The 25,165-nt window shown below is 48.4% G+C and overlaps 1 long non-coding RNA gene across 6 annotated transcripts in view; it reads right to left on the reverse strand.

Moving 5' to 3' along the window:
* LOC128909681 (uncharacterized) overlaps positions 1-25,165 on the reverse strand; it is a 104,756-nt gene that overhangs the window by 60,513 nt on the left and 19,078 nt on the right. The gene's annotated exons all lie outside the window — the stretch shown is intronic.

The following is a 25,165-nucleotide window of genomic DNA, read 5'->3' on the forward strand; positions in this document are numbered from 1 at the left end:
GGAGAGGGACCAGGGAAAGAAATGTAAGGAACTGGTGGCAAGTGTTAGCGAGATTCAGCTCTGGAAATATCCTGCCTGCTAATGGCAGCAACTGGGGACCCAAGAGGCACAACGCTGAGCATGAAGAAAGGCAGGCTGTTCAACCCAATTGCTCCACAGCCTTCATAGTCCCAATCAAGGACCTGCTGGCATCGGTGGATGGATTCCTATCAACCTGGCCGGGGTTTGAATTGGGCCCTTTAGGAACTGAGACAAAAGACCAAGTGTCTGACTGTAATTGATGACCCATCCATCACCACAGCCCAAACTCCTCTTGACAAGTAGAGGGAAAACCCCACAAATTAAGTGACCATTGCCTGCCTTCTCCTTTCTTGCCGATTGTAAAGGAGAACTTTTGACCTTTCTGCCTCATACATCATGGTTTGGCAGGAGCTGGTTGCTCACCCCAGCTGAACTGTGCCATGTATGTATCCCCATACAAGAGGTGCCTTTCACGTGCTAAATGATCCTTCCCCCGCTCCTGCTTTGCTCTACTACAACAATATAGAGAGGGACAATGGCACAGCTCCATGGCAGAAGGGGGAGGCTCTCATTAGGAGCCTCTCGTTAGGGATGAAAAACTGGCTGGATCATCCCACTGTCATTTCTGTGTCGTACTGATTTCTGGAAGAGGCTGGTGGGAAGCACAAGTCTTATCCTGAAGGTCTCGTTCCCTCCAAGCAAGCTCACCAGCAGCAAACTCACTTGCATAGGACATGGTTAGGATGCTGGCAGTGGGGCTTGAGGACAATAAAAGGCTGCATGGGACTGGGCATTGCCTGGAGAGCCAGCAGCGCCCTGCAGACAGGACTGAAATTCGGAGAGCTCTTCGAGGACTTGAAGCAGGCTTTGAAACCCTTAAGCTTGCCCTGCATTAGCAGGGTCAATTGCAAGCCAGGCAGAGTGGCTAGGATAAGCCTCCTGCAAAGCCCCCCAGTGGCAGTAATGCCTGTGTAATGGCGTTTGGTCTGCAGGCCACTGCATGCCTTTGAGATGAATACATGGAGGCAGGGCTTCTTGGCACAAAAATGGGCTCTTCCTACAGAAGTGCCCATGTCTAAGATGACACCGCTCTGTCATTAACTGAAGAAGAAGGCACAAGCGCTTTGAAAGCCACTGAAACAGATATCATGACACAAGGAGCTGTCAAGGGAAGCCTACCAGGGAAGGAAAAAACATGCAGACAGCTGATTGCAAAGTAAGGCATTTGCTGTGAAATCCTTCCTACAGCCCTGTGCCAAAATATTGTCCAAAGGCAGCAATTCTTGTACCAGCCACATGCCCCATTGCCCCACCAGCAGCAGAAAAAGTGTTGGGACAGAGGTCACCGGTCATGTGTAGTTATTGTGCAGAGAAAGCTTTGCCTGGTTTGAATGCAGGGATGAACTGCTGGAGGAACAAACCCCATATTAATATACACAGATTGACACAGAATCACACAATGGTAGGGGTTGGAAAGGACCTCTGGAGATCATCTAGTTCGACCCCCCTGCCAAAGCAGGTTCATCTAGAGCAAGATACACAAGATCACATCCAGGTGGGTTTTGATTATCTCCACAGAAGGAGACTCCACAACCTCTCTGGGCAGCCTGTTCTAGTGCTCTGTTACCCTCAAAGCAGAGAAGTTTTTCCTTATGTTCAGACAGAATTTCCTATGTTCCAGTTTGTGCCCGTTGCCCCTTGTCCTGTTGCTGGGCATCACTGAAAAGAGTCTGGCCCCATCCTCTTGATACCTAGCCTTTAGATATTTATAAGCATTGATGAGATCCCCTCTCAGTCTTCTCCATGCTAAACAGACCCAGGTCTCTCAGCCTTTCCTCAAAAGAGAGATGCCCCATTCCCTTGATCATCTTCATAGCCCTCCGCTGGAATCTCTCCAGTAGTTCCTTGTCTTTCTTGACCTAGGGAGCCCAGAACTGGACACAGTACTCCAGATGAGGCCTCACCAGGGCAGAATAGAGGGGGAGGATAACTTCCTTCGACCTGCTGGTCACGCTCTTTTTAATGCACCCCAGGAGACCATTGGCCTTTTAGGCCACAAGGGCACATTGCTGGCTCATGGTCAACTTGGTGTCCACCAGGACTCGCAGGTCCTTCTCAACAGAGCTGTCCTCCAGCAGATCAACCCCTAACCTGTACTGGTGCATGGGGTTACACAACCATGTAGTTACCACTACATCATCATGGTACCTTGGTGTGGTTCTGAGACTGTCTCTCAGACAAGGAGACAAATACGACAGAAGAAAAAGGTGCCAGTGATGCTGAAAAGGCATTTTAAGCTTCACTACAGGGTGCATGTTGCTGCTCTCAAAGAGACACCAGCACGCTGGACCACACTCCCACCTTGGAGTCTGGAGCTCCTGACAGGTCCTTGCTCTCAAAAAGGTCACAGCTGATCATCTCTGACCAACCTAGTGGCTTTCTGCAATGGAGTGACTGCATCAGTGGACAAGGGGAGAGCTACGGATATCATCTATCTGGACTTCTACAAGGCCTTTGACACGGTCAATATCCTTCTCTCTAAGTTGGAGAGATATGGATTTGATGGGTGGACTGTTCGGTGGATAAAGAACTGGCTGGATGGTCGCATCCAGAGGGTGGTGGTCAATGGCTCGATGTCCAGATAGGGAGGGGTGACAAGTGGTGTCCCTCACGGGTCTGTACTGGGACCAGTGCTGTTCAACATCTTCATCGATGATTTAGGCAGTGGGATCAAGTGCACCCTCAGCAAGTTTGACGACGACACTAAGCTGAGTGGTGCAGTCGACAAGCCAGAGGGATGGGATGTCATCCAGAGGGATCTGGATGAGCTAGAGAGGTGGGCCCAAGCAAACCTCAAAGTTCAACAAGGCCAAGTGCAAGGTCCTACACTTGGGTTGGGACAATCCTCATTATCAATACAGGCTGGGGGATGATGTGATAGAGAGCAGCCCTGCGGAAAAGGACTTGGGTGTACTCGTGGATGAAAAGCTGGACATGAGACAACAATGTGCACTTGCAGCCCAGAAGGCCAATGGCATCCTGGGCTGCATCAAAAGAAGCGTGGCCAGCAGCTCCAGAGGGGTGATTCTGCCCCTCTACTCTGCTCTCGTGAGATCCCACCTGGAGTACTGTGTCCAGCTCTGGAACCCTCAGCACAAGAAGGACATGGACCTGTTTGCAAGGGCATGTAGCAATCGGATGAGGGGCAATGGCTTTAAACTAGAGCAGGGCGGGTTTAGATGAGACATTAGGAAGAAGTTCTTTACAATGAGGGTGGTGAGACACTGGAACAGGTTGCCCAGAGAAGTGGTGGAGGCCCCATCCCTGGAGACATTCAAGGCCAGTCTTGATGAGGCTCTGAGCAATCTAATCTAGTTAAAGATGTCCCTGCTGACTGCAGGGGGGTTGGACTAGATGACCTTTAAAGGTCCCTTCCAACCGAACACATTCTATGATCTCTCCTGCAAGAAAAATAATCCACCACCAAAGGTTGCGTGTGAGCAGAAACCCTGGGCTATTTTCTCCCCACAGGCCATTTCCCCAACTGGGAGGCACTATGTTATGTTGCAAGCATGGGGTTTCAGCTCCCCAAGTGAAAGTCCCTGTCAGATTTGTTCATGCATTTATTTGGTGGTTTGAGTCAAATCCCCCTATCAGTGCCCAGTTCCTCACGCTTCCTGAAGACAACAGCCTTACCATGCCCTGGGAGTCCTTGGGAGGCATTTCACCTCTGCTACAAGGGCTGTGATGATAGTGCTGGGATGATTATCTCAGATCATCTCCAAATTGATCTTCACCCCCTAAGCTAGTTTTTTACTGTTGCATCTGAAAGCAAATGTTCCTTAAAAGACAGTGTTTGTTGCACTACAGACCAATTAAACAGTGCCAAAATTTAATCCACTTGCTCGGTCTTTTTCCTTGAAATCATTCTGCCTGTACCTCGGCTTGCTCTGTACCTATAAATTTGGGAACCAAAGCCTGAAAACCCAAAGAAGGCAAAATAAAGGGATCAGCTGCAGAGCTTCATGTGCAAGCAAACGCCCTGCTCCTGCCAGCTCACCTCAGCCCCACTCAGCCAGTCCTGCAGGAGCACATGACATGGTTGCTGCTTCCTAATCCCGCTCCACCAGCAAGAGCCAGCCTTGCTTTTAAGCTGTGGTATTCGTTTAACATGCCTTCACCTTCCCAGGAATACACATGTGTCTTTGCAGCCTCCTCAGAGGTCTTTGCAGCCCATGGAGGGAGGAAGCAGGCTGCTGCATGGAAAGGGTGTAATCCCTGTTTTTATGACCTTCCCTGCATCTGCAGACAGTTGCTTGTGTGCTTTATGCCCCATGCTCTCCCAAAACAAGCACTTCAGGCACCAATTTGGGCTAAATGCAGTGGGGAAGGGAAAAGCATCCCTGAGCAGAGTGAGGAAATTCAATATTGCCAGATTTCCTCTGCAGCTTCACCTGAATGAAGAGGCAGCATGCTCCGAGCAGGAGCCCATCCGACGCTTCCAACCTAAAGCGGCTGGGATGGGAGATGCAGTATCACAGCAGGGAAAGGGAGGGAGCTGCTGGGAGGGTGAGCCCACAGGCACCCCAACCCCTCTCTGGGGGAGGCTACTGCTCTTACAACCACCTATGTCCATAAAAGAGCTTTGCTGTTCTTCATTTTCTAATTAGCGGAGTTTGGCTTCTGTCTGCAGAAGTCAAAAAAGTCTGGCAGTGTCACAGCACCCGAGCCAGGCCCTATCCTATAGCACAGGACAAGGGACTGCTTCCACCAGGTCTCTACATGTCCCTGCAAGAGGTCTGAACGCCTCCACCAAGGCACTAACCCATGTAGGCTAAATTATTGTAAAACAGTTTTCAACAAGATGCAGATGACTCCAAATGCATCTCCGAGGCCACTTCTTTCAGTACCTCTGTCCTCTTAGCCCTCTTCCTCAGACAAGTGTTTTGAAACCAAACAGGTCTCCAGCCAAAAGCCGTCCTGCTCAACAGGCAACTGCTAAACACCATGGCCAAATCCTGCACCTTCCCCATCCAGACCAGCAGGCAACTGCTAAACACCATGGCCAAATCCTGCACCTTCCCCATCCAGACCTGCTGGGTTAACCCACAGCTCCGCGTTTCTAAAGCCAGCCCAGACCTCAGCACCCATCAGCGTGCTTCATGGCCAGGTGGGAAGCACTGGCCGTACTGCTGTCTCCTGCGGGGTAAACAACAGTCCTTAAACTGTGAGTGACCGACGCAGCTCTCCTTGTATAGAGAAAAGAGCATTAAGCAGAGAAATGGCTGATAGGATCCCCTAAGCTTCATGCACATAATTGTTCCCACGGTCTTCTAGCAAGGGATCCGGAGGTGTGAGAGGAAAACAAACAGTGGTAACGCTGGGGCTGATGTGCAGGAACGGTGGAGCTCTTTCCACTGTGGGGAGTTCAGCCCTCAGTTCGTATAAGGGGGAGAGAATCACTGATTTTATGGGCTCAGAAAAAGAATTGCTTGAGGAGTTCTGCCCAGTACCTCCCTGTCTGTGGACATGTCATTTCTGCAGGAAAACAAGAATAATTAAAAACTTAAAATCCTGGATTAGTGTGTTCAGGTCCCTCTTTTGGAGCATTGCCACGGGTTAGGTGTTCCCAGCAGCTCACTGTCATGATCAAGAGAAACAAATTCCAGCACTGATTTTTAAAAGCCTGAAAGGTTTTTGATACCTTGTCCGACACTCCCCACCCACCCCCCCCAAGCTCCTACACTCCTTGAAAGAGAAACATCTGTTCACCCGGGACTTTCACTCCGTGTCATATGGCCACTGCTAAGTGCCTGTCCCAAGGCACAGCAAGGGACCCGCCGCAGATAAAAAGGAGAAGGGGTCTGGGAGCCCAGCTGGGGGCAGAGAGCCCTCCTGACCACGGGGGACGGAGGCAAGATGAAAGGCATGTGTATTTTCCCAGGTGATCCCAATAGCATCTCAGAGCCCTGGCTTTCTCACTCTGGCTTTAGCCCCAAAACAAACAAACTTGTGCCAGTTTGAATATGCCGGGGCCTGACTGATTTGAGCCTCTTATGTTTTCAGTCAGCAGACAAGTGGAATTCAAATGAGAAGGAAAAAGAAAATAATAATAGCAGATTGATAAGATTCCCCAACCCTTTCTGGGAAACACGGGGCTTAAGTCCCAGCCAGGTTGTGCAAAAAGCAGGGACAGAGAAGCCAGGGCTGTTCCAGCACGAGAATATCAAAGCAGAAACCAAGGGGAGTAGTCCCAGCAGGGATCAGCGAGATAGCAGCTCACTTTCTATTTACTCCTGCTGCACCAGATAAGGGCAGATTTTGGGGACATTTAGACCCCCGGGGCTGAAGCATCATCCAGCAACCCACCAAAGCCAGCAGCACAGCTTCCAGGGCTCTACAACAAGCCTCAAACATTTCAGGTCAGGAGGATTTTCCCCTGGGAGTGTGTTGGTACCTGTGTATCTGTGCCGGTATTTCTTCTGCTTGCTCGGAGGGTGCTGGATTCTTTCAGGCTTATAAATACTGCTGGAGAAAAGTGACATGGGGACACTCCCTCTGCTATTCCCAGCTACAGAGGTGGAACACCGCGTCTGTATACTCCAGGAGCCCCAATCTTTTCCCATCATGTGAAATGAAATCCAGCAGCCTCTCCAACCTTCTACACAGCTCAGAGATTAGTGCTTCTGCTTCAGACCTAGGGAAAGGCTTATGTGCTCCAAAACTTCCCTCCTCCCCATCACCACCCCACAGTTATTCAATCTGAGCCAAATAAAGGCTTCTCTGGCAAAACTCTTTTCAATCACAACCTTCAGGAGTAGGAGCAAAGTAGGATTAAGCAGGAGAGAGTGACCGCACGCTGCGCAGCGGGTCTGCGTGCAGGGCAAGGTACCCGGAGGCAGCACCACTCTGACACCCGCAGATGGCTCCCAGAGAGGAGAGGAGACCGCTGGGGTCACCGGAGACAGACAGACAGGAAAGGGACAAGGAGCTCAGGAGTAAAGAGACAAGCTGGTAGGCAGTTAACAAGGAGGGGAAGGAAGATTTCATGAGCAAGAAGCAAAGGACCGAGTCTCCTCACCAATCAGAAATGCCTGGCAGGCGGGAGGGGAAGGGTGCAAGAACAAAGACAGGCTGGCAAGACGAGGATATAATTAACAGGGTATCAATTCCCCTAATAAAAGCGTGCTGGGATAGCAGCACATTGGCTCCTTGCTGACCTGGAGAAGTTTCATGGGCTCTTTGAAGTCAGCTGCCAGCCGGGGCCGGGGCACAACACTAACACGCTCGCTGCATGTCCCATCCTGGCGGTGGGACACGTCGTGCTGCCTGCAGAGCTGAGGGGATTACGGAGCATTATGATTAGACCCTGGGAATCCCTGCGTGTGTTTTGGATGATGGCAGCCACTCTAATAAACTGTAATGGGGACCCGCTGGGCAAATGCGCTCTTACCGTCTCCTGCCCTGGCTGCAAAATGAATCAGCCTCGGCAGCATCTCTGAGGCTGGGAATTTCTGCTTGTGTCATTGCCAGTCACTGTCTTGCCTTGTCAGACCCAGTTTTTGCAGGGAAAGGGATTCAGTACATATCTTAAATCTCTGAATCCTGGAGTTACCTGAGTTGTTAAGAGAAGCACATTGTTGGAAAGAAAATCAGAAAACCTGAACCAAATCTACCTCAGAGGTCTAAAAACAAAGGGGAATAAAAAGGTCCATGTTTACCGGAAGTCTTGAGTGACTCTTAAGCTCACCTTTGTTTTCATGGGATGCTGCAGAACTGCAATCGCATCCGCTGGACTGATACTGCAGGGGTCCACATAGCTGTGCAGCCTCTCGCCATTCAGACTGTGGCTGTGTACAGCTCCACCGGACACAACCTGTCTGCAAATCTGAGCCCTGGAGACCTACGAGCTGTTTACAGGGATGGATGAGAATCACCCAGCTCTGCTATAAATAGAAAGGAAAAAAGGGCATTGAATCTGTGGTCTCATATGTGGTGGCAGGGCTGCTTCAGCTGAATTCCCCTATCCCCTGCCTACCAGCTCTGCCCACTGCAGCGCATCTGGTCATGCAGGTCTGCTCAGGGAATGGATGTGGTTTGGGGGAAAGGCCTCATTTGGGAGGAAAAAAAGACAAGAAGAGTGGTTTTTTCACCTGGATGATTTCCACAGTCCACTAGCATGACAAAAAAGGCAGAAGTGAGAAGCTGGGAAGACAGTCTTTAAGAGAACGTTAATATAGTTGTGAAACCACAGCCTAAGGGGACGTGTCCCTTCATAGCAATTCATTGACCATCAAGAACAAGGGACATTTCTCCAGCTCAGCACTAGTGACATTTCTGACATGTCCTTACAAGGCAGCCTGTCCCCAGACCATCCGCCACATCAGCCTGCACAGAGACAGTCGGGGACCAGGGACGCATGCCACCCACAGCAAAGAAGCATGTTTCAGATCATGCCCTATTAAAACATGAGCAGTACAACATGGAAAACAATTAAAAAATGACAATGACGGATGAGTTCATTCCATCCTGTCTGGAAACGCTGCTCACTCTTCCCAGGGCCAACCTCTGCCCTGGGGACCTGGTCTCCAGCTTGCAGTCCGCTTCCAGGGGGGAGCCCCGCTCCTGCCAGCGGAGTCCTATTGTGCTCCCTTGTACATCCTACAAACCCTGTTTGGGCTTTCGAGTCTGTGTTTGCGAGTCACTGGCCCAGGCTTTCAGCACAGGGCAGAATTGCTTTGACTTAATTCAAAGAGAACACAAATATGGTCTGCAAATGTAGCCATCTAGGAAGGGAGCTACTTTTGTTTCCTAAAAATTAGAATCCTCGAGCATCCAGTTTAATAGCAAGCGTTATTCTGCATTTTGAGCCAGCCCAGATCTAATCATTTACAACAAAATAATTACTCTTCCTTACCCTGCCCAGTAACTACTCCCAATATGTCATTTCAGTGTCAAACTTCCCAGAGTCATTACCCTCCGCAGAATCAGACTCCACGGCGACGTGCAGGGTAGCCTGAGCCAGAGGCTCCTGCCACAGTCAGCAAATGAGCGTGTTTTACATTAGCCACATTAAGAGGAACAGTCCTATTGCAAGGAATATTAAATTAAAGGAAAACAGCAAGGAGAAGGATTCAACCCTGATTATACACAGAGGAACACAGGACCAATCCTAGATTTAAAGCATGTGAAAACACATTGTAATTTCCTCGGTGTATTTGAACTGTCTAAAGTTACAGACACAGTTGTGGTTGTGTTTCATAATTCCAGGGACAGATGGCAAATTCATTCTTATGCTATCTCCTCTGCTTGTCGGGACAGTCATGTTATTCCACAAAGTCCTTTACCCCATGACTCTAAAAAGGGAAATCCTCTGTGGTCCTACACTAGAGCTCAAATGAGCAGCACGGCCTTGCCGAAGAGGGGGGTGTGTGTGTGTGTGGGTGGGGGTGTGTGTGTGTATGAGCGTGGATTTGTGTGTGTAGGTGCTATCTGGCACATCTGCCAGTGTAGGAGCCCAGGGCTGTGAGGTTTCTTGCCTATGGCACAGTACCAGTGTTGCAAACCTTGCGCTCAGACCCCAATAAATCAGCAAACCTGTCCTGTCTCCTCACCTGGGCAGACTCCAGCTGCATCACAGCCACTCGCCTTCCCCATCTATTCCCCCCAAGTTCCTTGCAGACGTTTCACAACGAGGCACACACGTTTTTTTCCTTCCCTCCAGGCCTTTCCCACCTCCTGTCAGCCTGAAGTACTTGGTAAAAATATGAGATTCTACATCCAGGATTTGCTAATACCACTACAAAATGCAAAAATACCTGCACTTCTGCAACATTGTCTTCCCACATGCTCAGCCACAAGCAACGCTCAGGGCTTGTGAAGAATATCTCACGGTGTGTGGGAGGCAAGACCCCTCACAGCAGCAAAGCAAACTAAAAAGCTGAAAGTAACACCAGGGAAAAAGGGGAGAGAAAGATTTTCAGGGTTTTGGAAAACTCGGTCCATGGAAAGAGTGGAGACACCAGGAGAAAAACCTGCATGAGAGATGCCATTTGTCATATCTGGTGTGTGGATTTCCACGTGAAAACTTCCATGCATTGTTCCCAGGGCTCATGGTACATACAAACTGTTGGGGATAAAGTGGGCAGCACTTGAATCCTCCAAGGGCAGAGTTAGGGTGAGCTCTGCTGTCTCAGCAGGAGCCACCTCAGAAGATACTGCCCTGTGGCCGAGCACTGGTAGTGATGACACACTCTTAGTGCTCCCTGCCTGCAAAGTAAAATGAATTCATGACAGCAGCTTAAATATAGGTGTTCTACTTGTATGTGAGACAGGTGAAACAGGCATTTACCATCGTTCAGCTGAAGGGTGGTAACTGCTGAAGCTATAGCAATGTATCAGCATCTGACCAGGTGGCCTACACGCAGCATCTCCCAAAATAGATGCTAACATTGCTGGAGCCGTTCTGCTGGCTTATATCTTTGTATGGACATTTTGCACCACATTCGTTCTGTAAACGTAATCCAGGTCTATACCCGAGGCCACACAGTTGTCTGTTTAATCCAAGGTGGCTCAACACAGCCTACAGAAGCTAAGGTCTGGGAAAGACCTGCACAACTGCTGTGTGTTGCATATTCACAGAGCAGCAAGAGATCAGAACGACTCATCTGAAATAGTTAGGGAACTGTTGAAAGGCTCAGCAACACTGGACAGAGTGGTTTGGCTCCTTGTAAAGATAGAGGCCAGAAGAAAATTTCAGATCCTCATCCAGATCCAGATTTTTCCAAAACTCAAGTGTCTTAGATCTGAAGGTCTGGCTTAGCCTTTTCTCTGCTGCTAACAGCATTCAGTGTGAAATGTACAGCATGCCAGAGAGCGCTAATGCCTTGCAGACCTGGCTTGTGTCATTCCCCAGTGTTATTTGTACAAAACTATTTAAAAACACAGGGTAAAACTTGCAGCAGTGTCTATGTGGAAGGTTCATTTTATCTAATTTTATGCACCTACAAGCTGCATGCCTTACATTTGACACCTAACTTAGAGATGACTGAAGTCTTCAAGGCTCCTTTGTAATCAAAGGGCAGAGACAAGCCTCTCTAGCAGGTAATGTGTCTATCCTAACCTGGACACCCATCCTGGGAAGAGAAAAATCACCCTCTAGCCATGTGTCCCTCTCCACCAGCCACACAGTCAGCTCTGACAAGTTGCTTCAGCGAAACGCTGGCTCTTAGCTGAGTAGATTAGATAAAATGAATCTTGTTGGTGCACTAAATAATCTAATTCCCATTTTCAGTAGTAACTTAAGCACCCCTAGCCAGGTTGTTAGATTCACCAGGGACCTAAAAATACCAATAGTGATTTGCAGGCTGTTACAGTAAGGGATACCAGGCTGTTCAGCAGAATTTAGGTTCACTAGTCATGGAGCTGCCTGCACACTTTCGAAGAAGCTTCTTCCCTCTTTGGTGTCGCACGTCTAAAAGGTCTTGCACACAAGCCTGCGCACAGCTCCCCTATCCAAGGCAAGTTCTAGGCTCTTTGGGGCAGAGCCGTTGGTCTAATTTGCTTGACTAACGCAGGACACACCATCCGTCTCCCAGGTCTGGACTTTGAACAGTGCTGTAATACCAAGAACGGGAAAGAAAGAACAAGCCTGGCAGCTGCCAATGAAGATCTCAGGGCTGTGTGTTCATCACTCCCTTTTCAGTCACATCTTCCCTTCTCTGTACACATCTGAGGACCTTCAGGCTTGGCTGGGAGCAGGCTAGACCTGTCTCTTGTTCTTCATGTCTACTCCCACATGAGTGCAGGAGATATTCCTCTCTCTACCTTGTGCCCTTCTAAGGAGGAGGAATTGGGCTAAATTCAAACAAGTCATAGGGAAAGCTGATATGAAGCTTTCAGTGAAGTTCCTCACCCTCTGCAGGATGGATAGTGGTGTCCTTGGCAGAAATAAGCCAAAAATTGCAGAGAAGGCAGCAAACTAGGCAATCACCGCAGAGGTGCCTCACGCTGCACAACAGCTCCTAATACCTGGCCTTGTTAGCATCAAACACCGCACGCTCTGAGGCAGGCCATCTGCCTTTTTTTAGGTACGGGATTATGGAGTGTCTCATTAGATCTCCAGTGCTGCCAGACAAACGCGGCCGACCTGCTCAGTGCAGCAGCCAAAGTGTCCTCTCCATCCGTATTACTGTTGCACGAGCCAGTGCGGCTGTATGAAATCCAAGGTGGCCCTGACAGTAGTTTCCTCTGTCAGCAAAATTCCAAGAAAAAAAAAAAGAAGAAAAAAAGGAAAAAGAAAATAAGAAAAAAGCTGCAGGGGGAGCAAGCATAGCAACAAGCTGGATAATCAGCTGCAATTCAAAGCAGGGAGGATATTTGTTTATTCCCCTGATTTACCCACTGCATCTCAGAGCTTTCTGCTTTGCAATTCCCATCCCGATGCTCAGCAAGTAAATAAATACTCCCAGAAACGAACTGCAAAAATTGGTCACCGCTAAACATTCTAGTTTTCTGTGAGCATTTTTCAATCACCCCAGCAAAGCCGGAATTATCTTGATTAAGATAATTGCCTCACTGTGGACAGTTTAGTCTGTCATCTGCAAAATGAAAAATGACCACAGGAGCTGAATCTGCCCCATGCCACATGCCTGTGCCAAGGTGAGAGCCCGACCCACTCGCTGCATGCCGAGAGCAAGCCCTCCCTGCTGCGTGGCTGCCCAAAAAGGCTGACGACGTCCTTTCAGAAGCTGCTTCCAGCACTCCGCTGCTCCTCCCTTTCCACAGTCCTTCAGCCCCAAAGGAAATACCGTGTAAAATATTACAAACCAAAGAAAATCTCACTTTAAAGGCAACACGTTCAGGAAAAGGAATAAAAATAATAATCGAGGTGCACAGCTAGGAAGACGGCTTTGAAGGGCTGGGGCGTGCTTGTTAATACCAAACATTTCTACCTCTCCATCGGAGCAGGGAGGGACAGAGCAGCCGGAAGGTCAGCGCTGAGTTGAGGAGTAAGACTTTGTACTCAAAACAAGGCTTGGCAAAACTTTGGGAAATCAAGATTTTTGTCAGACTTTGCAAACTATTTTTGTCACTGTTGTTGCTGGGCGTTTGGAGACAAAATAATAGAGGCTGGTGGGAGAGGCACTGCTGTAATTTAACCCAAGGAGCTATGTCCTCTCTGAGGGTCAGAGGAATGGATGACCTGCAGATATTGTTTGTTGGCTTGTACACTGTATAACATACCGTCCACTGCTTCCCATTTCCTCTCTGCCTTTTGTTTGTTTTGGGTTTTAGACAGGCTCCCTAGGCTGTGTTTTTGCTCTTTTTCCCCTATTTCATAGATTTTTACTCTGTTGGATCTTTTCTTTCTGCTCTGAAGAGCTGTATTATACTGAGAAGGAGCCAAACGAACACAAGCTGACTGTGATATCTGAAGCAAACTGGAAATCCTCCTATCTAGACTTGCCATCTTCATGTGCCCGCTCCTCAGACCCGCTCCCAGGCACTGGCTTATTCTGCATCTATCATGTGGGCAGAGAAGTTTGTGCCATTATCACGAAACCCACTTCAGCTGCAACAAGGCAGGGTAGTTTAAATAGTTTGAAGATCTGGTGTTTGCCACCCTGACAGCCTAAGAGAAAGTGGGTACCAAGTGGCTATGCGCAGCATGAGCTTGGTGTCTTCTCCAATTGCTTCAGCTGAAGTTTCACAAGGGCTGTAGGCAGTGGCATTGTTCAAAAAAATCATATGTTTCATGCTTCTTGCAGATCAACAGCTTCTTGCTTGCATCCTCTGCAAGGATGAGGTGGGAATGGGTTCACATGGTGGCATTGGTCCTTTCTTCTGCCTTTATGCCTGAGAACACAGATTAGTAGCAGGCAGTGCCAGACAGGGAGGTGCTGAGCTTCTGCGGACTCTGGGTTAAAAATAAGGCAAACAAAGAGACCTTGCTGCAATGTGCATCTACTGCTTCCAGAGCATCTCCTCGCTGGCTCAGTGCTCCCTGCAGGAACTGCTCATCATTAAACACAAATGAATAACTAGTCCTTTTTTTTCTTTCTTTCTTTCTTTTTTAATCCATTGCACAACCACAGTCTGGAGAACATCTTCTGCAGCTGCCTGTGTGTCAACCATCTATTTTCTTGGGGTCCTGAAAACAATGGGGCCTGGTGTTTGCTGTCGGAGGTCAGGGCTCAGCTCTGCCATGCCATCTGTTTGGGGTGGTGGGACAGTCACGCTCTCCTCCACCCACCTGGCACTCGTGTGGTGGCTCCGAAAGCGTTAGCCAGACAAGGGAGCCACAAGCATCCTGCAGTGGGCAGGGGTGTGAGAGCTCCTTCCAGGACCCTCACAAGGGGGAAGGTAACCCACGGGAACCTCCTGCCTCTTGGGAAGCTGTGGTAGATGACTTGGTGTTGGCTCAATGACACCCACCGGAAGTTAGTCTCTAAGGTTCAGACAGTTGACACGAATGATTTGTCAGGGAGCTACTAAAATAATCGATGCTGGGGAGAACGCCCTCAAGTAATTAATAACTGGGGTCCTCCAGGTAACAGCTGGCGCTGACAAGTAATAATCGTCTGGCCAAGAGAAAATTACCGCAGTGCAGATCACTGTCAAAAACGTCTGCTGCATGTGATAGATATCACTGGTGTGTCTCTCTCCATCTCCTCCTTCACCAACAGGGAGTGAATCCACTCTATTGGAAACCCTCCGCCTGCTCCCCAATTACATCTACTCCAACTAGATAATTTTAGAGATTGCTCCCCAGCCACTACCTACCCTGAGCTTTGCAAACAAAAGTAATGATCACTGCTCCTTGTTTTATTACAGGTCTGCTGAGCTCAGAGACCTCAAAATGCCACCTTGCAAATATTAATTCATGATGCTTCACATTTGCCTCTGGTGTCAAGGAAACGTTCGCAACCATTTTCAGCTAGTGATAAAACCAGAGGCTGTTCCTCACTATCGTTCTCATAAAAAGCGCTCAGAAAAAGTTGACTAAGTCATGTGCTCCATTCATTGCAAACATTGTCTTTAATTTATCTTTAAAAAGCATAACCACTCACATATTTTTGTGCCCACTATAAATCAGCTCTGTTTGAAATCTAGACAAAGAACATCACATTGGTTTAGCCTCTGGGCTTTTCTTTTGTTTATCCACAGGTCTAGATAAACCATCGACTGCAGCAAAGGTTAAACACAACAAACCAGAGCAAAGTCGTTCACCTGTTTAAATTAATTTACTCATGAATTCTGTTTGTGGCTCCCACAGCTGCAGGGCACTCCTGCACAGTAACATTCACTCTGTATGCTGCACCTGCCCCTATATCAACACCTTGGGCATCCCTGACCCCAGCAATTTAACCCAAATTCAGAGGGCAAAGGGGCAATTTCACCTTCAGTTGAAACATCTGGAATGCATCGAGCTGCCAGCAGTCCCCCTGCACTCTTAGCCCAAAGTGCTACACGTGGTCATGTAATTAGGGCCCAGCACCTAAACCTGAGCCTAATTTTAAGTTACCTTTGCGCCAAGTATTGTGCCGAGTAGGGATGGGTGCTTGCATGGCCTGCTAATGGACAGAGGAGCCTGTGACTTGATTTTTCTAGCCCTTTGTCAATCATGCGTTTCCCTTTCTGCAAATTCCCCAGTGACAAACCCAGCACCCAAAACACACTTGTCCTCCACAGTCACTTATTTATGGTGCTAAGGCTCTAAATTGGTACTTGGTAAATCTCCTTTGCAAGGGAGCTGGGTCAGCACTGCCAATATTATAATACAGCCTAATCATTTATCAATTCTCCCCTTCACACCATTATTCCTCATCTAACAGCTCCAGCTTTTGGTGCTGAATACTAATGCCAATGGCTCATCAGTATGCTGGGAGGCTGCGTGTGCATCTCAGCCACGCACACTGATAGCATGAAATCCATGGAGGGCATAATGAAAATTCACACGCAGCTCCATAATACCATCAGCATACTTCAGAGCCTCTTACCTATCACTCACATAAAGAGCTGGCCCCAGATGTTGTGTGGATTTGGCCCTGACATATTCATCATCACACACATAGACAAGTGTCCTTTGTGAAATGCAAGTGAGCTGCCCAGGAAAAAAAAAAAAAAAATAAAAAGTCCTTTCCAGGCTGGCTCTACCTTTCCCATTTTTTATGCAAACCTTTCATTTACACAGCTTCTCCTGCTGTCGCACTGAAAGCATGACCTTGAGCAAAAATGCTTTGCTTTTCTTAAGGGACCTAGCAAGCTCCTGAAAGCACAGAAAGCCACACAGGGAATTGCATATCAGAAGCCCTTTAGGCTGTGGGATGGGATACAAAGCAAGGCAGCAACACCTTGTCTGAACCAGTAGGGTCCACCACTTGCTCCTCCAAGAATGGCATTTGTCTGAATTTCATATTTTTATTACTGTATTTCCATTCCTTGTGGTATCTCCCTGGCCAGACAGAAGGGCCATGCTGTGGTTGGGGCAGAAGCCCTGCAAGCGTCACCTCCACCCAGGAGCAATGAAGCTAGTGGGCTCCTTCCCTCTGCTGCATTTCTGGGTTTGCTTTATGGTACTGAGTACTGACACAGCATCTCTGATGCAAATAGCAAGCTGATGTCTGCCAGATCCTTTCAGAGGGGTAGATCCTCACCACATGGAGAAGCTAGTAAATCTAACCCAACTGGCCCATTCTTCACCAGTAAGCAGCGAACCTGGCTTGGGGCGGAGAGGCAGCCTCACATCTGTAAGGAAGGACACCTGTGAGTTCCATCCTGTTTCTCTTTAGGCAGATGCACGAGTCTTAACCCCATCCACCCCTCTGATTCATGTGCTTGCATGAATCAGGACTCTCATAATGATTCTATTACAGAAATAACGGAGAGGAGACCAAAACCCCATGATCCCAGGCACTGAGTAACCACAGAGGGACAGATGATCCCTGCCCCAAAGCACTTTTGGTATGGCTGGGCAAGAGACAAAAGCTAGGATGGAAACAAAGAGGGAAAGATGTACCTAAAATCACCCAGCAAGGCAGCAGCAACGCTGAGAACAGATCCAGTTCCCATCCCTGGTCTCGGCACCCTACTGACCTGCACATGTCACCTCTCATTTCAGGGGCATTCAGAAAAGAAACCAAATGTAACACAGAAATAATCCACATGAGGCTAGTTACCCATCTCCTTATTATATCTCTCTGTACTAAGTGTCTGCTCTAGCGTCAGGGCTCTCTCTTTTCATCCATACATACAATATACCCACTGTTATCCCCTCTGACTCCGAAGTCGCATGACCCAATGATGAAAAAATGGTTCTGATTCATTAACAGTAAAGATGTGGATATTTTAAGGAGCATAGAAGACCTCGTCTCGTGATTGTTAAATGTCCACAGTGAAGCACACAGAGCATAAGCCACTGGGTCATGAAATGTAGCATTTCTTTCATTCTTATCTCCTTTCTTCAGCTTGCCAGAGGACTGCAAGCCATCATAATGATACATAGGCAGCAAAATCTCCCTCACAGAATGAGAAAAAAAAAGTGCCTTAAAAAACATTGACTTTTGGAAGTGAAAGACACAGCTACAACTGCAGGAAACATGACACAGTTTATTACAAATATTAAATATGAGCAACCAAAGGATAACAAGAAAGTGCAGCCACGAGCATAGTCTCGATAATTTGCAGCAAGCTGGGTGGTGCCACAGGGAAGCGGACATAGTTGGCACACGGATGCACAGATCTGAGTTTTCCAGGCAAGCCGAATTTAAATCAAATAGGATGGAGAAAACAGGTTTCTCTGCAACCAGGCTTCAGACTCAGTTCCTCAATCAGCTTTCTGATAAAGCACTGCCTTTACTTTGAACCCACTCCTGGGGGAACCAGCATAGAGCTGACGTATCCTATGTGCAGACCACTCTCGCGTGCTGGAAATACCTATCTACAAGCAAGGCAGATCAGAGGAAGAAAACTATGGTCTCAGCCTCCCACACCCAGCCCTGCCAGCTCTCCTCTGCCTCCTGCTCACTGTGCAAAGCCCCTGTCCTCACTTTTCTTGCACCATGCCTGAGCAGTCAGCAAAGGCTTCACTGCCACAAGTGTTGTCTAGATCAAGGGATCACTTCCCTCAGACCCACACACACACCCCACAGACCTTGGAGAAAGCAGGCATCTGGTCTTGAAAGTCAATGATAGGCACTAAAAAGACATTCAGGAGGTGTGTCCGGCTGGCAGCAGAACTGCAGGCTGCAGAAGGCACAGCAAATCACAGCAGTGGAAGGATCTGTCCCCAGGCTGGGACATAAGGGACCTTGGGGACCCATTATTGAGACCTAATAATATAACATGCATGCACAGAGCGATCATTCATGTGGTCAGCCAGCCACCACGCACTGCAGCCTATCTTTATAAATTAGCCTCTATTTCCCCTTTAGGAAGGGAAGAGGAGGAGGAGGAGAGACTCTAGCCCATTCCCACATCTTAGAGAAGAAATCCTATATTATTGATATGGTCATCCATCATGCTGCCTGCTCTGTAAGAAATGCATTCCTTTTAACACAGAAATAAATCCTTTCCTATGAAAAGGAAACAAATGTAATCACTACTAAGTATCGCTAGTCCTTCTTGGCTTTTGTATCTGGGGCCCTGAACATCTTGATATTCTTGGTGGATTTTCAGTGCTGACCAAAAGCTGAACTCACTGCAAGTGACGTTTCTGGAGGAAGCTGGGAGTGTCCCATCTGAAAGCTATAAAGAACTCCATGAAAAACAACAGAAAACGCTTATACGTCTGCAAGGGATTTATTTGTTGGATTAAGGAAGTCTTCCCTGAAATTGCATTTTATGTCCCAAAAAGCATCCCCAATCAGGATATCACTCAAACACATGATTAACTTTAAAGCAGACATGCCAAACACACGGTCTGTTGGCCAGCTCCAACCTGCACAGTACATTCACCATGCACTTTGCGTCACATTCTCCAGAACTAGATTTCCATTCTGTAAATTATTTTTCTTGCATTCCTGCAAAGACCAGCAACCTGGTGCAACCAGCACAGCAGCATTTGTCTGTCTGTGAGGGCAACCAGCAGCAGCGATGCTAAGGGGCAAATACCATAGACCTCCTCCTTTCAGATGGAAGTCGGAAGTTGTCCTTCCCATCCCACACAGTGAATCTAGGTCAGTACTCCCAAATTCCTCCTTTGTCCCCCCACAGCATAGTTCCTCTAGATTCAAAGGGGAAACTCACTCCCACTGACCTCTCTAGGCTTATCAGAGAGTGTTCTGCTCACTGTGAGCACCCCAGTCGATGTGGTGTGCTCACAGTGAAATTTGGCTGCAAATCTTCCATCTGCAGCATAGGTCAAATGTCTTTCCTGAATGAAGACCCCCCCAAAAAGAAGAATTTGACCAGCTATCTAAAGAAAGAAAGAAGGAACACAGAGAATGCATCCACCAACATCAAAACCCAAGAAGCTGCCTTTTAGCCACCAAGACAATCTCGCTGATAGACTTGCTTTTTCTCACCCCAGCCATCACCCCAGACAGGATTAATGTTTTCTTTCCTTCCCCCGCGCCGCCCCCCCCCCGATTTGCTCATTCTACAGAGTTGGGTTTTTTTTTTAAAAAAAAAAAAAAAGCAAAAAAGACAACAGACATTCGTGGCTCCTAGCTGTCAAAAGCCACAAAATGCCTGAGGCTGTCTGTCTCCTTTCAAATGCTGAAGCCATTTTCCTGTAGTGCATGTTCTCATTAATCAAGTTTCAGACTCGACTCAGTCTATATCATTGCCTATAGGCCAAGAGAGACACTTCAGGGTCACTGCTGTAACACAGCATCACAAAAGCTACCATGGCTTTGTCGGACACAAATGTGCCAGCTGGGCTCTTCTCCCACTGAAGTCAATAGGAGGTTTTTATTTTAATGTGTCTCAATTCAAAGTCAGGATCAATGGCTGAGGAGCAGAGGTAATATCTAGATTGGAGGACTGTTTCTTTGAACATTATCACCAGAAAAATGCCTAGGCCCAGACCCATCAAAATTAAATAGTTGTGGCGGGTTGACTTAACTCCATCCCAGCAAGACCTAATACAATTAGTGTTTAATTTCTACTGAACCACTACACTTGGGCCTGGCTGGTGACTTATGGTGTCTCCCAAACTCCTGTTCCAGAGAGCAAACAGGGTCCTGGGACATGGATATGTGCGGGGTGCCAAGAGGGAGAACAGCCCGTTCACTGTTTGCTGCTGGAAAAAACATATCCACGCCTGGGGTTGTCACTTCAAAAAGACAGTTGAAAAGCTGCAAATGCTTCAGGGAAGAGCTCTAATAAAGGGGGAAAGATGTTTTTGAGTTGGAAGTTAGAAATTCAATCCTCTCGGCTAATGCAACAGAAAGTTCAAAGGTGCCGATATTGAGGCCCGTAAGTACTGCAAGAAGAGACATTTTCCAGTACCAGAGCCTCTCCTGACCAGCAGAGGCAGAAAGATGCCACGCAGCTGCAGGTTTGGGCTGAAGATATTCAAACTGGAAACCCAGAGCTACAGAAATTGAACAGTGGCAATCATGAAGAAGCAGAACAGACTCACTGGGGCTGGGCAGAGGCAGTGCAGCTCTGGCACACGCCATGCCCACAAAACTCTCTCATCTTGCTTGCGGCCATGGGAATTGAACAAGTTAAAACTGAGGTCAGCAAAAAGCAAGCAGTGACATGACCTGGTCCTCACTGACAGCTCAGCAACATCACCCACAGGCCCAATCTGGTCAACGCGGACTGGAACAATTGGACATAATGTCAATGAACAGCTGGAGTCCATGGAGCTCCACCTGGGGATGGATGAAGACACAACGGAGAGCTTATGGGTCAAGATTAAAGGGAATGAAGGGGCAGGGGACATTACAGTAGGGGTCTGCTACAGGCCACCTGGCCAGGATGACAGAGCAGATGAGGCCCTCCATAGACAGATAGGAGCAGAATCGCGTTCACAGACCCTGGTCATCATGGGGGACTTCGACCACCCCAATATCTGTTGGAAGGACAACACAGCAGGGCACAAAAAATCCAGGAAGTTCTTGGAAGTTGTCGATGACAACTTTCTTCTTCAAATGGTAGAGAAGCCAACGAGGAGAGGAACTATGCTGGACCTTCTCCTTACCAACCAGGACTGGTGGCAAGTGTCAAGCTCAAGGGTAGCCTCAGCTGCAGTGATCGTGAAATGGTGGAATTCAAGATCCTTTGGGCAGCGTGGAGAGCATGCAGCAAGCTCACTACCCTGAACTTCAATAGAACAGACTTTGGCCTCTTGAGGGACCTGCGTGGCAGGGTAACATGGGAAAAAGTACTGGAGGGAAGAGGGGCCCAAGAGAGCTGGTTAGTATTCAAGGATCACCTCCTCCAAGCTCAGGAGCAGTGCATCCCAAGAATGAAGAAGTCAGGCAAAAATGCCAGGAGGCCTGCGTGGATTAACAAAGAGCTCCTGGACAAGCTCAAAAGCAAAAAGGAGGCCTACAGAGGGTGGAAGCAAGGACGGGTTGACTGGGTGGAATGCAGAGAGATTGTCCGAGCGACCAGGAACCAGATTAGGCAAGCTAAAGCCCAGATAGAATTAAATCTGGCTAGGGGCATCAAGGATAACAAGAAAAACTTCTATAAGTACGTCAGGGGTAAAGGCAAGACTAGGGAAGACGTGGGCCCTCTCAGGAAGGAGACAGGAGACCTGGTCACTCAGGATATGGAGAAGGCCGAGGTGCTGAATGACTTTTTTGCCTCAGTCTTCTCTGGCAAGGGCTCCAACCACACCATCCAAGTTGCAGGATGCAAAGGCAGGGTCTATGAGAATGAAGAACCACCCACTGTAGGAGAAGATCGGGTTCGGGACCATCTGAGGAACCTGAAGGTGCATAGTCCATGGCACCAGATGAAATCCATCCACGGGTCCTGAGGGAGCTGGCAGATGAAGTTGCCAAGACGCTTTCCATTATATTTGAAAAGTCGTGGCAGACTGGTGAAGTTCCTGCTGATTGGAAAAGGGGAAACATAACCCCCATATTGAAAAAGGGAAAAAAGGATGACCCAGGGAACTACAGACCGGTCAGACTCACCTCTGTGGCTGGCAAGATCATGGAGCAGATCCTCCTGGAAACTCTGCTAAGGCACATGGAAAATAAGGAGGTGATTGGTGATAGCCAACATGGCTTCACCAAAGACAAATCATGCCTGACAAATTTGGTGGCCTTCTATGATATTGCCACAGCATTGGTAGATAAGGGGAGAGCAACCGACACCATCTACCTGGAGTTATGCAAAGCATTTGAGACTGTCACACACTACATCCTGGTCTCTAAATTGGAAAAGCATGGATTTGATGGATGGACCACTCAGTGGATAAGGAACTGGCTGGATGGCCACACTCAAAGAGTTGCAGTCAATGGCTCATTGTCCACATTGAAACCGGTGACGAGTGGCATTCCACAGGGGTCAGTACTGGGACCAGTGCTGTTTAACATCTTTGTCAGTGACATGGACAGTGGGATTGAGTGCACACTCAGCAAATTTGCCGACGCCACCAAGCTGTGTGGCACGGTCGACACACTGGAGGGAAGGGGTGCCATCCAGAGGGACCTGGACAGGCTTGAGAGTTGGGCCTGTGTGAACCTCATGAAGTTCAACCAGGCCAAGTGCGAGGCCCTACATGTGAGTTGGGGCAATCCCAGGCACAAATACAGACTGGGCAGAGAATGGCTTGAGGACAGCCCTGAGAAGGACTTGGGGGTGTTGGTGGACGAGAAGCTCAACATGAGCAGGCAATGCACACTTGTGGCCCAGAACACCAACCACATCCTGGGCTGCATCAAAAGAAGCGTGGCCAGCAGCTCCAGAGGGGTGATTCTGCCCCTCTACTCTGCTCTCGTGAGACCCCACCTGGAGTACTGTGTCCAGCTCTGGAACCCTCAGCACAAGAAGGACATGGATCTGTTGGAAGGGGTCCAGCAGAGGGCCACGAAGGTGATCAAAGGGCTGGAGCACCTCTCCTACGAAGACAGGCTGAGAGAGCTGGGTCTGTTCAGCCTGGAAAAGAGAAGGCTCCAGGGAGACCTTATAGCAGCCTTCCAGTACCTGAAGGGGGCCAACAGGAAGGATGGGGACAGACTCTTTATCAGTGAGTGTTATGATAGGACACAGGGTAACGGCCTCAAACTGAAAGAGGGTAGATTTAGGTTGGATATCAGGAAGAAAATCTTTATGGTAAGGATGGTGAGGCACTGGAACAGATTGCCCAGGGAAGTTGTCAATGCCCTATCCCTGGAAGTGTTCAAGGCAAGGCTGGATGAGACTTTGAGCAGCCTGGTCTAGTGGGAGGTGTCCCTGCCCAGGGCAGGGGGGTTGCAACTAGATGATCTTTAAGGTCCCTTCCAGCCCAAACCATTCTGTGATTCTGTAACTGCCCCTTCTTAACATTCTTACCTCCAGAGAAGCCACAAAAGGGCCTCTCGTGTCGCCGGCAGCTGTTCAGGACCTGCCCCTCACATGGGAACCTGGCAGGCTGCTTTCAAGGGTCCTCTCAGCCAATGTGAATGATTACCTTCACTCTGGTAATGAGATATTTCATATCTCGCACTTCTCTCCTTTAAGACAGATGAAGGGTCAAGGCAGGACGGCTCCACCATGAAGTATTTGTCACATGTCAATATTCAATTAATGGCTGTGAAAGTGTTCATCAGGAGTCCAGTGGCAGCCAAGAGACATGAGGGTCACCACAGGGAGACAAGTGACAGCACAGGGAAGAAGCATGGAATATGAGCAGAGTCCTGCACATGCTCCTGGGAGAAAAACAAGACCTTTCTCCATCTCATTTAATTCACAAAGATGCTTTTGCTTAAAAGGTTTGCATCTTATCTCATCATTCAGGTCATCTTTTAATTGCTGATAATTTTAATTTCAGCAGGCAGTTAATGTGCTAATCAAAACTGATAGCTCTCAGCAGGATGGAAAATCCCAAGCATGGACATGATTATTGGTCTTCTAAAGAAAAACATTGGCATTTAAAGGAAAAAAAAAAAGCAACCAAACACATTTTTGCATAGTGATTATTTACTGCTTCCTTCACTCCACATGCTGATTCACCCACACGGGTCTCTTTTATACCCAGGGTTATCCAGGCACACGTTACTTCATCTGCTGCATCCCAGAGCAACAGGGGGGACGTAGCACGGTGCAAACAGTAATGGGAGTTCCCTATTTCTTGTACCGTTAACCACAGCTCTTCTGCTTCTCAGAAGTTGATAACCAGGCCAAAAATCCCACAATAGGTGCAACCCCAATAGGTGCTCACAAGGACTGCACAACTATTCCTTTCAGGAGCAGGGTTTGATGCTGGGCGAGGGTGCAGATGTGGCCCAGAGGTTCATGACAGTGCAGGCACCTCAGGCATAAATTTCCTTTCCTCAGATTCCCATGCCAGCTCTGGTGATGGGGACCCATCTAAGAAGGTGCCTTCAGCATGGGATCCAGTTCCTCTACGCCTGCATTGCTGTGGCCTCTTGTGGGTGGGCTCACAACTAAGGAGAAGAGAAATTTCTCCTCCCTTCCCCTGACTCAGGCCTGTAAAATACAGCCTCTTGGAGAGACCAGCATGGTAATAAATCCTAATCTGCCTGGTTGACACATGGTTGCATGATATGATCAGTCCTGGAGGGAGGCAATCACTGCCTGACAAAATTAAACTGATGGACTGCAGTGGGTGGGCAGGATGGGAAACTTCCAAGCATTGGTCTAATCCTCCAACCCCTTCGCTCACAGTGGTGCTCCCTGAGCAGGCCAGTGTCTGACAGAGGAGGAGGCTGCAGGAAAGACTGCAACCAACTCACCCAAAGCAAAGCAGCCTCTTCTCCAGCCAGGAGCAGACTTCAGACTTTCAGGACTGATCCTAAGACCAAGGGCAGCATCTTTGCTGCCTCATAGCCTGGACCTGCAGCATTCCCTGATCAGCAAAGTCTGGACTCCCGGAACTGCTCCATGACCACCCAGATAAGAGAGGCATGGGATAAAAGTAGTACAGTTTTTCCCAGATCCCAAAATAGCTCTTGCAGCAATGATGTCTCTGCACTGCTTGCTTCCCCAGTATCACCAGTCCCTGTTGATAGCA

Source organism: Rissa tridactyla, chromosome 4 (genome assembly GCF_028500815.1).
Source record: "Rissa tridactyla isolate bRisTri1 chromosome 4, bRisTri1.patW.cur.20221130, whole genome shotgun sequence".
NCBI lineage: Eukaryota > Metazoa > Chordata > Aves > Charadriiformes > Laridae > Rissa > Rissa tridactyla.